Source organism: Giraffa tippelskirchi, chromosome 4 (genome assembly GCF_054371585.1).
Source record: "Giraffa tippelskirchi isolate mGirTip1 chromosome 4, T2T-mGirTip1v1.2.pri, whole genome shotgun sequence".
In the NCBI taxonomy this organism is placed as follows: Eukaryota; Metazoa; Chordata; class Mammalia; order Artiodactyla; family Giraffidae; genus Giraffa; species Giraffa tippelskirchi.
In genome coordinates, this window is record NC_137278.1 from 44676528 (window position 1) to 44689485 (window position 12958).

General features: G+C 39.4%; 2 long non-coding RNA genes across 3 annotated transcripts in view; one reads left to right on the plus strand and one right to left on the minus strand.

Annotated features, from left to right (window-relative positions):
* The window catches only part of LOC145544973 (uncharacterized), a 156894-nt gene that overhangs the window by 102159 nt on the left and 41777 nt on the right, over nt 1-12958 (plus strand). The window lies entirely within an intron of this gene.
* Nucleotides 1-12958, minus strand: part of LOC145544976 (uncharacterized) — a 70052-nt gene that overhangs the window by 20920 nt on the left and 36174 nt on the right. The window contains exon 2 of the long non-coding RNA XR_014081775.1: nt 5257-5366. This is a non-coding gene — a long non-coding RNA (uncharacterized LOC145544976). The remainder of the gene's footprint in view (nt 1-5256; nt 5367-12958) is intronic.

Below are 12958 nucleotides of genomic sequence, written 5' to 3' on the forward strand. Positions count from 1 at the left end.
GAGCCCATGTGCCATAACTACCGAAGCCAGTGCACCCTAGAGCCCATGCTCCACAACAAGAAAAACTACTGCAAAGAGAAACTTGCACGCTGTAACTTGAGGATAGCCCCACTTGCTGCAACTAGAGAAAAGTCTGCATAGCAACAAAGACCCAACACATTCAAAAACAAATAAATTTATTTTTGAAAAAAAACATAAACTTGGGTATATGGTATAGTACAAGTTAGAATGTCATATTTGAGAGCAAGTCCTTAAAACATGAGTAGGAAGGGGTGGAGGAAAGAATGTAAGAAAGGCAGAGAAGGAAACATAAATGAAGCATTTCAAGAAATAGAAAAGCAGAAGAGGTGACGATAACAAGAGTTAAACTAAAGAAATAGAGAGCTGCCAACAATGTCAAGTGCTGCAGAGAGGTCAAATAAACCAAGAAATGGCACTTGGGTCTCACAGCATTGAAATCAGTGTCAACTTTCAGAACAATTCCAGGACAATGATGGAAGCAGATAAGAAGGAAATAATGAGTAAGTAGAATAAGTATGTGACTTCCAAGGAAGCAGGGATTTTTGTCTCTTTTATTTACTGATGTTTCCCATCGTGTAGAACCATGCCTGGTGTATGAAAGCTCTGCATAAATATTAATTAAATAAGTGAATAAATTAATGCATGCATAAGGGTGGTTACAAAACAAAGGTCAGGTCAATGGGGGTAATAAAGGAGAAACTGTAATAACGGTATAGTTGAGGAAAAGACAACTTGAACATGCTTTTAGGTATAGAACTCCAGTGGAAATCAAAAGTGCAAAAATAGGGGAAACTGATGGAACACTTACATAACTAGCAATTATGAGGATGAGAATAGAGTCATAGATAAAATAGAAGGAAGCAGGTCCCACTTAGCATATAACATGAACTCATTCACAACTGTCTTCAAAAAAGTTACTCCTCATTATTGGATCCATATTCCCATTAACTGTATGTAAATCCACTCAAGCACCCAAGCTAGAAATTCCAGTCTTCTTTATTATCTCCTTGTCTTCCATCTCCTTTCCTGCTTGTGTGTATGCTCATTCACTCAGTCATGTTCAACTCTTTGTGGCCCCATGTACCATAGCCCACCAGGCTCTTCTGCCCATGGGATTTCCCAGGTAAGAATACTGGAGTGGGTATTTTCCCCACCCAGGGATCGAACCTTCATCTCTTGCGTCTCCTGCATTGGCAGATTCTTTACTACTAGTGCCACCTGGGAAGTCCTAAATGGACACAAAGTCCTCAATTCCACTCTTGTAATACTCCGTAGATCCATTTCCATTTTTCATCCCCATTTGCACTACCATAGGTGAGGTGTTCATCATTTTCTTACCTGGAATGTTTTAATGATTTTCTAACTATACTCTGAATTTATTAGCTTTCTGCTCTCAGTCCTTTCTCCATAATCCCACCAGAACTGTGGTCTTAAAGCCTAGGTATGATCATACCATTTTTCTCTTCAAAAGAGCAGAAATGCATCATTCCTATTTATTACATGTCTTCATTTATTCAGTGCTTCATATGGCTAGGTACAGGAGATGCTCTGGTGAGTTATGATAATGGAAGAATTTCAAATTAGGGGCAAAAAAAAAAAATCAAATTGCCAAAACGAAACGATCTTCAAGAATGAAATGTTTTTTTTTCCTATGAGATTGGCAATAACCAATGTTGGCAAATATGTGAGAAAACAAGCAACCGCATCCATTATTGGTGCCAGTATTCATAGATACAGACTTTTCAGAGGGCAACTTAGCAATACTTGTCAAGACTTTAATAATACCCATTTGCCCTAACAATGGTTCTCTCTAGGGCTGTGGAATTATGAGAGGCTAACTTGCTATTTTTCACAGTGTTTTTCATTGCTTTTCACAAATTTAATATTTATAATGATTTATTTTTATTTTTCAATTTGAAAAAGTGAAGACACCAAAATGGGAAAAAAAAATTATCTTTCCCTGATAGACTCACACTTTTAGGTTAACATTCAAGACTGCTCAAAATGAGTCCCTAGCCCAGTTTCAGCCCCACCTTCTACCATTCCCCTTCACCCAGGTAGTGCTTTTCACTCCTCTCTGCCTCTGGTGTTCCTCTAACTGTAATGCTTCCTCTGCCTCCCACCTCTTCTATTAATCAGAACAGTACTCATCTTCCTAGAAGAACTCAGAATCATTTCCCTGTCTCTGTGAAGCTTGTCCTCCCATCTGGTTTATATTGCCCATCCTTGATGCTAAGAGGGGAGTTTGTTTATACCTCTAGCAGGGCACAGTTGGCATGCGTTGTTGTTACTTGTTTCTGGTGTCTGCCTTGCCATCATTTATTCTCAACTTCATCTGCTTTTTCTGTGAAATAAATGTTCATTTCAAAATATTTATTGAGAGTCTTGTATGTTCCATACCTAAATCCACACTTAAATTATACATTTCTTGAAGATACACAGCTCAGCCATGTGAACAATTACCTCCAAGTCACAAAATGTTATTTTGTATTAATTTGTATTTGAAGAGAGTGCAAAAATTAATTAAACATGTCTATGGATGCCTGGTGTTTATTCACTGACAATGAGCCGGAATTATTACCTCACTTTAAGCCTTTCTCTGGTGATTTGTTTACAGAGTTGTGCTAAATAGCTGAATTGTTGTCATGACCCTTTGCCTAGATCTTTTCAAAACAGTCATTAGGCTTGAGTTTTACATAACAAAAACATGCACATAAAATCTCATAACCAGGAGAGATACTGAAAACAATTCTTAGAATTTTAAGCTTGTACATGCTTTAAGATTGGGCTTACAATGATGGGCATAGCCCATGATTTTGTAACTCAACAATAATTAAATCTGACCACTTGTAAGTGCTGAAGTGTGTATGATTGCCAAACTATGATTATGTGTAAAATAAACTAATTACCTTAAATGGACTTGATTAATAGGGCTCCTTGCAGTAAATCAAAGAATTTACCACTTTTCGCTGTTTTGGTGACTACACAGTTTCAGGTCCTCAAGGGGGAGTAGCTATTAAAGCTAAAGTGGCAGCCCCATTATCATTTGTAAATTTCCACTAACAAGCCAGCTTGGCAGTGGCTGCTGGCTGCGAGGGTTGTGACCTTTCTAACAGCATAGTATTCGTCATTGTTTTGTTTATAAGCATCTATATATGCCATGGAAGTTCTGGGGAGAGAGTTTCAGAAAAATAAAACTGAAACTAAAAAGGAAATCGAAAGCTAAAAGCCAGAAACTATTTCTTCAGCCCTTTCTTTGTGATCTCAGGACCTTGAAAGATTGATTTCGTCTCACTCAAGTTTCTTATAAAATTAGCTTTGGCTCATGCATCTGTAACACAGTAGTTAATTTTACAAGATAAGCAGTACAGGGGAAATGTATCTGAGGGGAAAATCCAGTGCTGGAAGCTCAAGAGACACTTGTAAGGTCACAGAACAAAGCTGCTAAGTGAAGTGGTCCTACTAGAGACCTGCAAATAGCAACACTGCTTCAGGTTAATTTCAGTGTATCTTTCATCACATTTCACTTTTCTTCTCAGCCAGCATTAACCACAAGTGGGCCTTACTCAGATCTATTCTGTGAGAGCCATTGGAATCCCTCAGCTGAAGAGCAATTGTGATTTAAGTTTTGAAATTTGAACATTGTATGTTAGCATCTACTTCTCTGTAATGGCTCTGGAAGCTATAGTAGCCACAGCAATGCCTGTATTAACAACCAGTTCTTTCTGTTCACAGCTACTTATGCCATTCCTAGAGACCGAATGTGCTTTCAGATAAGCACCATGGGCTATCTGAGCAGGAAGGCAAATTACAGTCTTTTAAATTCAATCTATCACTTTATAGGAGGGTTCCCTGAGGCTCAGAAAGATCAAGCAGGTTCTTTAGGAGCAGAGCTGGAATTAGAACCAGGTGTCTCAACTAATCTAGATTCCTAATCTAGAGCTCTTTATACTCACAGTGACTCAACACCAGAATAATTTCTCACTTTTATAGTCAGAGAAAGTTTCTATGAATTAATTAATCTTTTTATTTGGATATGTTAATCTTTTAAAATATGCAGAAGACTCATTTAACTTCTGTATACATCAGTACTGGGAAAATGCTCACAAAGAAACTTCTCTATGAAGCATCTTGTAGATGTCTTCTAAAACAGTTTAATGGACTGGCTTGTAAAACTGCTCAATGATCCACAAGCTACAAATTTTCAAGAGAACACTAGCCAGAACTATTAAACTTCCACCTGATTATCAAAGTGCTATGGTGATCAACTTACTTCAACAAAATTCCCTTCAAGTCAGTCAAATCATTAGGGTTTGTCTCTGTTGTGCTCCTAGTGGTTGCAGCAGCTCAACAGGAGAATTCAGAGGGGCACAAAATTCCTGTGGGATACACAGGGCTACTTCTCCTCACCTCCTCTTGATACTTTTCCCTAATACATGGATCTGGCATTTCCTAAGTGTGTACCTTAGAATGTTAACTTGGATTTGAAAAAAAATTAAATTTAAGGAACATAGTTCACCCGGTTTCTTTTATTGTGCTAATTTGATTATTATTCATTAAAAAAATTTTTTTTCAGTACCTATGTGTCAGGCACCATTTTGGCAGCTTAGGATACGTGGACGAACAAAGTCACATATCTGTGCTCTCGTAGAGCTTATAGACAATACAATGAATGTAGCTTTCTCCTGTTGAATCAATTCTTAGCTTTGCTGTTGTTGCTATCCAGTCGCTAAAGTGCCTGACTCTCTGTGACACCATGGACTGTAGACCACCAGGTTCCTCTCTCCATGGGATTTCCCAGGCAAGATTACTGGAGTGGTTGCCATTTCCTTCTCCAGTGGATCTTCCCGACCCAGGGATCAAACCCGCACCTCCTGCATCATAGGCAGCTTCTTTACTGCTGAGCCACCAGGGAAGTCTAATTCTTAGGTGAATTCCCTCTTAAGAATTAATTCTTAAGTTAAATTACCAGGCATGGGACAATGAATTGTATAATTAATAATTTGCAATAATAATAAGCACTATGAAGAAAAAATCCAAAGTGCTATAGGAGGATAGAAATAAGAGGATTTATTAGGAACTTGGTACCAGAATCTCTTGTGGAGGGTTGCTCACCTTGATGAGATTCTAAATCTGGCTTTGGGTAGGGAAAACTTGGTATGTTGAAATCCCCTCCTGATTCTTCCAGTCCCTTCCATTACCCTCTCTTTCCTTCATGAGAACCCTATACCATACCTCAGAGCTCCATTCCTGCGCAGAGAAAACCCCCACACAGCCAGGTACTGTGGCCTCAGGCTCTTCCTCCCTCTCTAGGAGTTCTAGATGAGCAACAAGCCCCATTTGCCCTGAAAAGAGAGCCAAGAAATAGAAATTTAGTCAGGAGGAAGTGACTCAAGCCTCTCGCCATTAAAGACTCTGACATTTCCTTTACACTTGACAACTAAGTAAACTTTTTCTGAAATGTAAAAAATACATATTTTTGTATCAAAAACCATGAAAGTATTCATGATCTTTGATTCAACAATCCCCTTCCTGGGAATTCAACTTGAGAATTAATTCAACAGAAGAACAAGACTACATACACCAATTTGGTCACTGTAATGTTAAATACAATAAAAAGGGGAGGGGGGAAGCAAATAATCTAAATATTCTACAGTTGGTAAACTGTGGGGCTGTGGTATATTAACTTAGAATTATTAACTTGCGGCCATTTTGTCAACTGTGGAGAAATATGAAGTACTGACAACAAGTGAAAAGGCAGAATACAAAGTTGTACACTGAAGAACACAATCTATATAAAAATGGGTATGTAAAACACAAATGACAAGATTAAATGGAAAAGTGGAATCAATTTGCTAGGATGGTAAGAAAGTAGGGTAGAAATCCATTATAAACTGGATTAATAAAAAAGGAAAAAATTCATTGGCTCCAATAACCAAGCCTTGGGTAGAACAGAGATGGCACTGGCCTTAGGGATATCTTGAAAGAGAGACACAAATTGCTGTCAGGACTTTGTCTGCTTCTGTCCTCACTTCTCTCAGCAGGGAGGTCTCTTTTCTCTCAAATTCTTTCCAAAATAAAATCTTCATCTCCCTAAAGAGGACTTTAGGACTTCCCTGGTGGTACAGTGGATGAGAATCTGCCTGCCAGTGCGGGGGCCATAGGTTTGATCCCTGATCTGGGAAGATCCCACATGTCACTGAGCAAATAAGCCCATGTGCCACAACTACTGAACCCGGGTGGGGCAAGTACTGAAGCTTCTGCACCTAAAGCCTGGGCTCCACCACAATGAGAAACGTGCATACCCCAAGCAGAGAGTAGCCTCCACTCACTGCAACCAGAGAAAGCCCAGGAGCAACAACAAAGACCCAGCACAGTCAAAAATATAAATAAATACATAATTTTTTAAAAGATGAGTTTAGATCCCTCTATATACAGATATAACATAGAGTCAAGTTGTGCCCTCTAATACAGTAGCTGCTAGTCACAGGGAATTTAAAATTTGTTTCCTGGGACTTCTCTGGTGGTCCAGTGGCTAAGACTTCATGCTCCCAATTTGGGGGGCTTGGGTTCAATTCCTGGTCAGGGAACTAGATCCCACATGCTGCAACTGGAAAAATAAAAAGATCCCACATGTTGCAACAAAGATAGGACACCCCACGAGCCACAACTATGATCCAGTACAGCCAAATAAATAAAAATAAATAAATATTGGAAAAATTAATACAAGAAAATTTTTAAAAATAAAATTTGTTTCTTCAGTCACACTAGTTACATTTCAAGTGCTCAGTAGCCATTTGTGGCTATTGGCCACCACATTAAACTGTGCAGATACAAAACTTTCATCATAGTAGAAAGCTCTATTGAACATCACTGGTCTACACTGAATAGTTGTTTTCTTTGCCTCCATTCAATAAAAATCTATTTTACTCTCATAAATTTTGCTGCTCATTATTGTGACAGTGCTGGAAAGGGAGCCAAAAGTTTTAAAGGCTTGGGTGAAGAGGATTGCCCCGTATCCAAGTTTCTTCTTGGAAATCCAAGTAGTACAGGACAATCCTAAAATGGAATAAATATTTGTTGTCATTTCATACTGTTCCTGCCAGCTGGATCATCTGGTTGTAACCAGGACGGAAGGCCCTGGGCTTCTGAAGTGAACTCTGCCCCTAGCTTCCCACAGCCAGTGAGGCACAACTGCTCTTTTAAGCCTCAAACTGCCAAGATTTAGACATTCAATAACCAGACTTGTGTCCTTTTTAAAATACCTCTGGGACTTTCCTGGTGGTCCAGTGGTTAAAACTCAGCACTCTATGCAGGGGACCTGGGTTCGATTCTGATCTGGGAACTAGATTCCACATGCTGCAGCTAAAGACCCCACATGCCACAACAATAAACAAAGATCACATGTGCTGCAAATAAGGCCTGGTGCAGCCAAATTAATTACTTCATTCATTCATTCATTAAAATGTCTCCTACAATCTAGGCATTAACCCGGATGTAATGTCCCTTTTTTTTATCATTTTTTTACCTGTTATTGTTATTGAAGTTTTTGAACATATACAAAAGTAGCAGATTCATATAATGAATTCCCAAGTACTCACCAAGCAGTCTTAATAATGATCAAATCAGAGCCTGTCTTGTTTCATTTATTTCACTACTCACTCTTTCCATCAGGATTAACTTGAAACAAACTCCAGACACCATATCATCATAAATATTTCCCTATGTTTCTCTAAAATGTAAGAATGTTTTTAAAAACTAATATTAACCACAATATCATTATAATGCCTAAAAAAATCCCCAACAATTCCTTAATATCTTCATATACGCAGTCATCCAAACAAGGTCCATACAATGGATTGGTTGATGTATCCTTGAAGTCTTTAAATCTGTAAGGGCTCTTCCATCTCTCTTTTTATTCCTCACAACTCTTTGTAGAGGAAATCAAGTCTTCTGTTCTGGAAAGTCTTCTAGAGCCTCGACTTTGATCACTGCATACCCATAGTAAATTTAACATGTTACTCTGTCCCCTTTACTTCCTGTAGTTGGGTAGTTGGACCTAGAGGCTTGTGAGACATTTTTAAAAAATAATTTTATTTATTTATTTATGGCTGTTCTTGGTCTTCATTGCTGTGAGGGCTTTTCTCTAGTTGCGGTACAAGGGCTTCTCACTGTGGTGGCTTCTCTGGTTGTGGAGCCCAGGATCTAGGCATGTGGGTTTCAGAAGTTGCAGCTCCCCGGCTCTAGAGCGCAGGCTCAATAGTTGTGGTGCACAGGATTAGTTGTCCCGCGGCATATGGATCTTCCTGGATCAGGGACTGAATCCATGTCTCCTGCATTAGTAGGGAGATTCTTTACCACTGAGGCACCAGGGAAGCCCCAAAGATATTTTTAGATGTTGTGTTGTATCCTTCTATTTAGTTGAAGTATCAGAGAATGATGTGATGTTATTGCTAGTAAGTGCCTAGAACCATTAATTCATTTTAGGCTATAAAACTGTGATATTCTAATTCTATCATTTTCTTCTTTACTAGTTGGAATATATGCATTAAAAAATGATACTACCTCTCATTAACTATTCAGTTATCCATAGGTAAAGGAAAGGCAGAATAAATGTTTAACTTTTTTTCTCTCTTCATTACCAATTTTCCAAAGAGTGAACTGATTCCTTTCCATCCTCCAGGAAATTAACTGTGAGTTTTAATTTTTATTTTCTTAGTATCAGAAGAGGTAAACGTATCTGATGTGTTTTAATCTATAGTAGTTATTTTTCTTACACAAATTATTCCATCTTTAGCCATTGGGAAAATTGTCAAAGTTGGTTCTGGAGCCCTTTAGTCATGATCTCAGTGGTCTCTGATAATTTCTTTACTCTCTAGTATAACAATATGTAGTATGTACTCACTTTCTAATGCATTTGCTTTGGTATTATCCCATATCATCCTGCAAATACACCAGTCTCAGAACCGGAGATATTTCTTATATAAGAACAGAGAGAGGCAATCCTTGTCTCTTTAATACATTTTGAATAATTTATATTCATTTATTTACCTAACAAATAATTGTTGAGAAGTGGCAGTGCATTAGGCACTAGCATAATTCTCAATCCAGCAGGAAAGACTGACAGTAAAGCTTCTATAGTTACATGTAAATATGCTACAGTGAAAAGGATTGTAGAAGAAAAGGAGCAGGTGTGGTGAGAGTATGTTAGGTCTAACATGTTAGAGAAGGCTTTCCTGAGAAAGTCAGTGAGAAGTGCAAATTCAAAGAGTAAGTAGGATGATGGAAGCAAAGGAGTAGAGACAGAGCAGAATGTGCAAAGTCTGTAGGTGGAAAATACTTATCACATTCAAGGAACTGAAAGGTCTGCATGAGCAGGATGGTGGTAAGGAAGAGAAGGTACACAGTGAAGCTGGAAATGCATGACTGGAGGTCAAATCACACAGAGCCTTATGGGTCTCGTTCAGGACTTTAGGCTTTCTCCTAAAAGTGATAGGAAGCCCCTGGAGTGTTTTAAGAGAGAAACAACACAATCAGATTTTTATATTTCAACTCTAGGTGTTGTGTGGAGAGTGAACTTGTCAAAGACAGAATGAAAATGGAAATTGGGGGTTATTACAGGTGAAAAATGACAGTGTCTTGGACCAAGACAGACAGTAGAAATAGAGGGAAGTAGACAGATTCCAGAAATGTATGGACAACCAAAAAGCCAGCTTCCCCCTCAGTGGAGAAACAATGGAAGCATTCTTACTAGATGCAAGAACAAGACAAGATGTCCACTGTCAACAGACCTAATATTGTTCTAGATGTGTTAGTCAACGCATTGGAAGGAGAGTTAGTGACGTCAAAACTGGAAAGGAGGAGTTATGAAGTATCACTGTTGGTAGATAAGATCATGTATCTGGAAACCTCAAGAGTATCAAATGGCAAATCCATGATAAATAAAATAAGAATGCAATTAATGTATACAAATTAATAGCTATTTTTGTACACAAATAACAATCAATTAGGTATAGTGGGAAAAACACTATAGGGGCAACGAAAACAGATAAATTCCCAAGAACAAACTTACTAAGAAAAACCCAAGACCTATATGATGAAAAGTTTGAAATGTTTGTCAAGGACACAAAAGAAGACTTAAGAAATAGAAAGGACAATGGTGTCCTTGGATAGGAAGTCAGAAGACTCAATCACAAGATATCAATTCTCTCTACATTCATCTCTGCATTTAGAAACAGACACATCTTTGATCACATTGGCAAACATAGTTTGGGTTACTCAGTATGTGAAAACAGAAGCCAGGAGGTAGTGACAGGCTGAAATGCAAAAGAGAAGTAGATAATGTTAACTGAGTCTTTTTTTTTTTATGGGAGTACAGATGGCACATCACGTGCAAAGGTCTGGGGCTCCAAATACCTGTAACATTCAAGAACAGAAAGACCTGCCCAAGGTGGACTGAGGGGAGAATGAGAGAGCATGGGAAGAAGCTGGAAAGATAGTGAGTCCAGAAGGGTGACTCGAGAGTGAGGCAGTGGAGACCAGGGCTGCAAGCAACTCCGTCAGGAAGACTGGCTGCTCAAGAGGGCTGGTGCTGTTTCCTTCTCCAAGGAAGTGTTCAGCCCCAACCTAGTTCTCTCTAAGTCAGAGGGCGGTACAGGGATTCTCCACTGTTACTTTCAGGGTAATGCTGCATGCAAACCAGACCTCCGTAAATGCCTCGTGAGATCACTGGGCTGGGAGACCTGCTCCTTTCTCGCTCCCAGGCTCTTACTGGAAGTTGGTGACTTTGCAGTGCATTTTTCAGTCCTTCACTATATATACTGTTCTTTTTGCAAGACATCCCCAGACTTGACTTAATACCAGCAAGGGATGAATCTGGCAATCCAGGAATGGAACAGGGTTAAAACCGCTACTCTCTCCAGGCCCATCCTCCCATGGTGAGATCTGCCGCACACTGGCCTGAAAGCCAGCTTACCCCGGGGGTGTGGCTTATGGTGAGGAGTGGGGCAAAGCCAACCTGATATTCGAATAAGACCCTGACCCCATTGCCCCTGTGTCCTGGCCAAGAGGGTTAACGAACAAACCACTAGGAAACGCTATTTAACATATCTGACTGATGCCTGATTTCCCAGAAAATAAATGTCCCAGAGAAGCCTGGGCCCTGGGAAGGTAACTTGAAGTCCATTTGCTGAACAAAGCCCCACAGCAGTCCTGCTTCATGAGCTGCCAAGTAAAACTGTCAGAATCTATTTAAGAAAACCAGGCCAGTCTGGCTGTGTTTATTGAGAATAGCTACATGAGAGAAAGAGGAAAAGAGTTTTCATTCCATTCATTCACAGATATTTATTGAGTGCCTACCATTGGCCAAGTCTTGTTCTAGGTAGTGGGTATACAGAAAAGAGCCAACTAGATGAAAAACTCGTCCATGAAAAGCTTAACATTCTAGTGGCAGCAGATAAACAATAAAGATAAGAGACAAAATATGTATATACTAAAGGGTGGTAAGTGCTACAGCTTCAGTTAGTGTAGAAAAATGTCTAGGACATTTTTAGGACACAAATGGGTATTAGTAGAGGGCATAGGTAAGGTGGATATTAGTTATTATATTAGGTATTATGTAGAGTGATTATGGAAGAGCTTTCTGAGAAGGTGACATTTAAGCTGAATCATGAAAGATGAGGAGCTAGCCTTGTGAAGAGTGAGGGAGAGAGAGAGAGAAATGTTACAGAGGCCTGAGTTAGGCAAGAACTTGGAATGTTCAAAAAGAAGAAAGAAGGTCCATTTCTACAGTATGCTAAGCTAGGGGAGAGATTCTAAACACAAAGCTGGGGAGGCAGGCATGCCTTGATAAAGGATGTGGCTTTTTCCTAACTCGCTGTGCTCATTACAGCACAATTATCTATACTGTAACGCAGCCCACTCAGAACTCACTGGGTAACTCAGCTGCCTGGCTTTGATTCAGAGAGAGGACATCTTAAGAAACTCCCCAGAGTGACCAGAACAGATGTAATAAAGTCTATGCTCTAAAACTCACACAACACGCTTCAGGAAACTTCTGGGATTTTCTCTCAGGTCCTTTGCTTTCATGTTAAGTACCCTGTAAATAAGTTTCCTTAACTGGTTTTCAAGCCCATAGCAGGTTACAAGCAGCAGATTAGAAGGGAAGGGAAGGGCAGGCACTCTGATCAGCTGACATTTTAATTCAGTGAGTCATTTTGCTTGGAAATCACCTTTCCTTGTGACTGTCTTCATCCTGTACTGTAAGGACTCCAGGATTCCTCAGAACACCCTTACAACTCATTTACCGTGTACCGTGATGTAGTGTCAAGAACACTGATACACAACAGTCCTAGATGCAAATCCTGACTCCAGCATTCACATTTCCATGTTTCCACTAGAATGACTATAAAGACATTGTGTCTTAGTCATCTCTGAATTCACTCACAATCTATGCCCCTGCTCCAAGCCAGGAATAATGCTAATCACGTAATCATGCTTGATAAATGGATCTTGAATGAATAAATGAAAGCATGATCTTGGATAAATTACTCTCTCTGATTCTCAGTGGCCTCATCTGCAGAAGAAAATAGCATCACCACCTTAAGGGTTTGTTTGAAATGTTAAATAACACAATGAATGATACAGCACAATATACATGCAAGGTGTTTTGCAACATGGGGCTGAATCAGAGGTGTCCTTCAAAGGGTCAAGGGAACCTTTAGGTCCTTGCGTCTACGACTAGAAATAGTTGCCACTAGATGGCAATATTTTCTTAAGCCACATTGAACGATCTTTCAGTTTCCCCTAATGGGCCTTCAAGCTGAGCATTCTCATACCTTTGGGAGTTTAAAACACTTTCCAAGACATGCTTAATTATGGATAGCCTTGAGTAAATCAATTTTCCCATCCTCAACTTGTATGTGACCTCTTTCCTAAA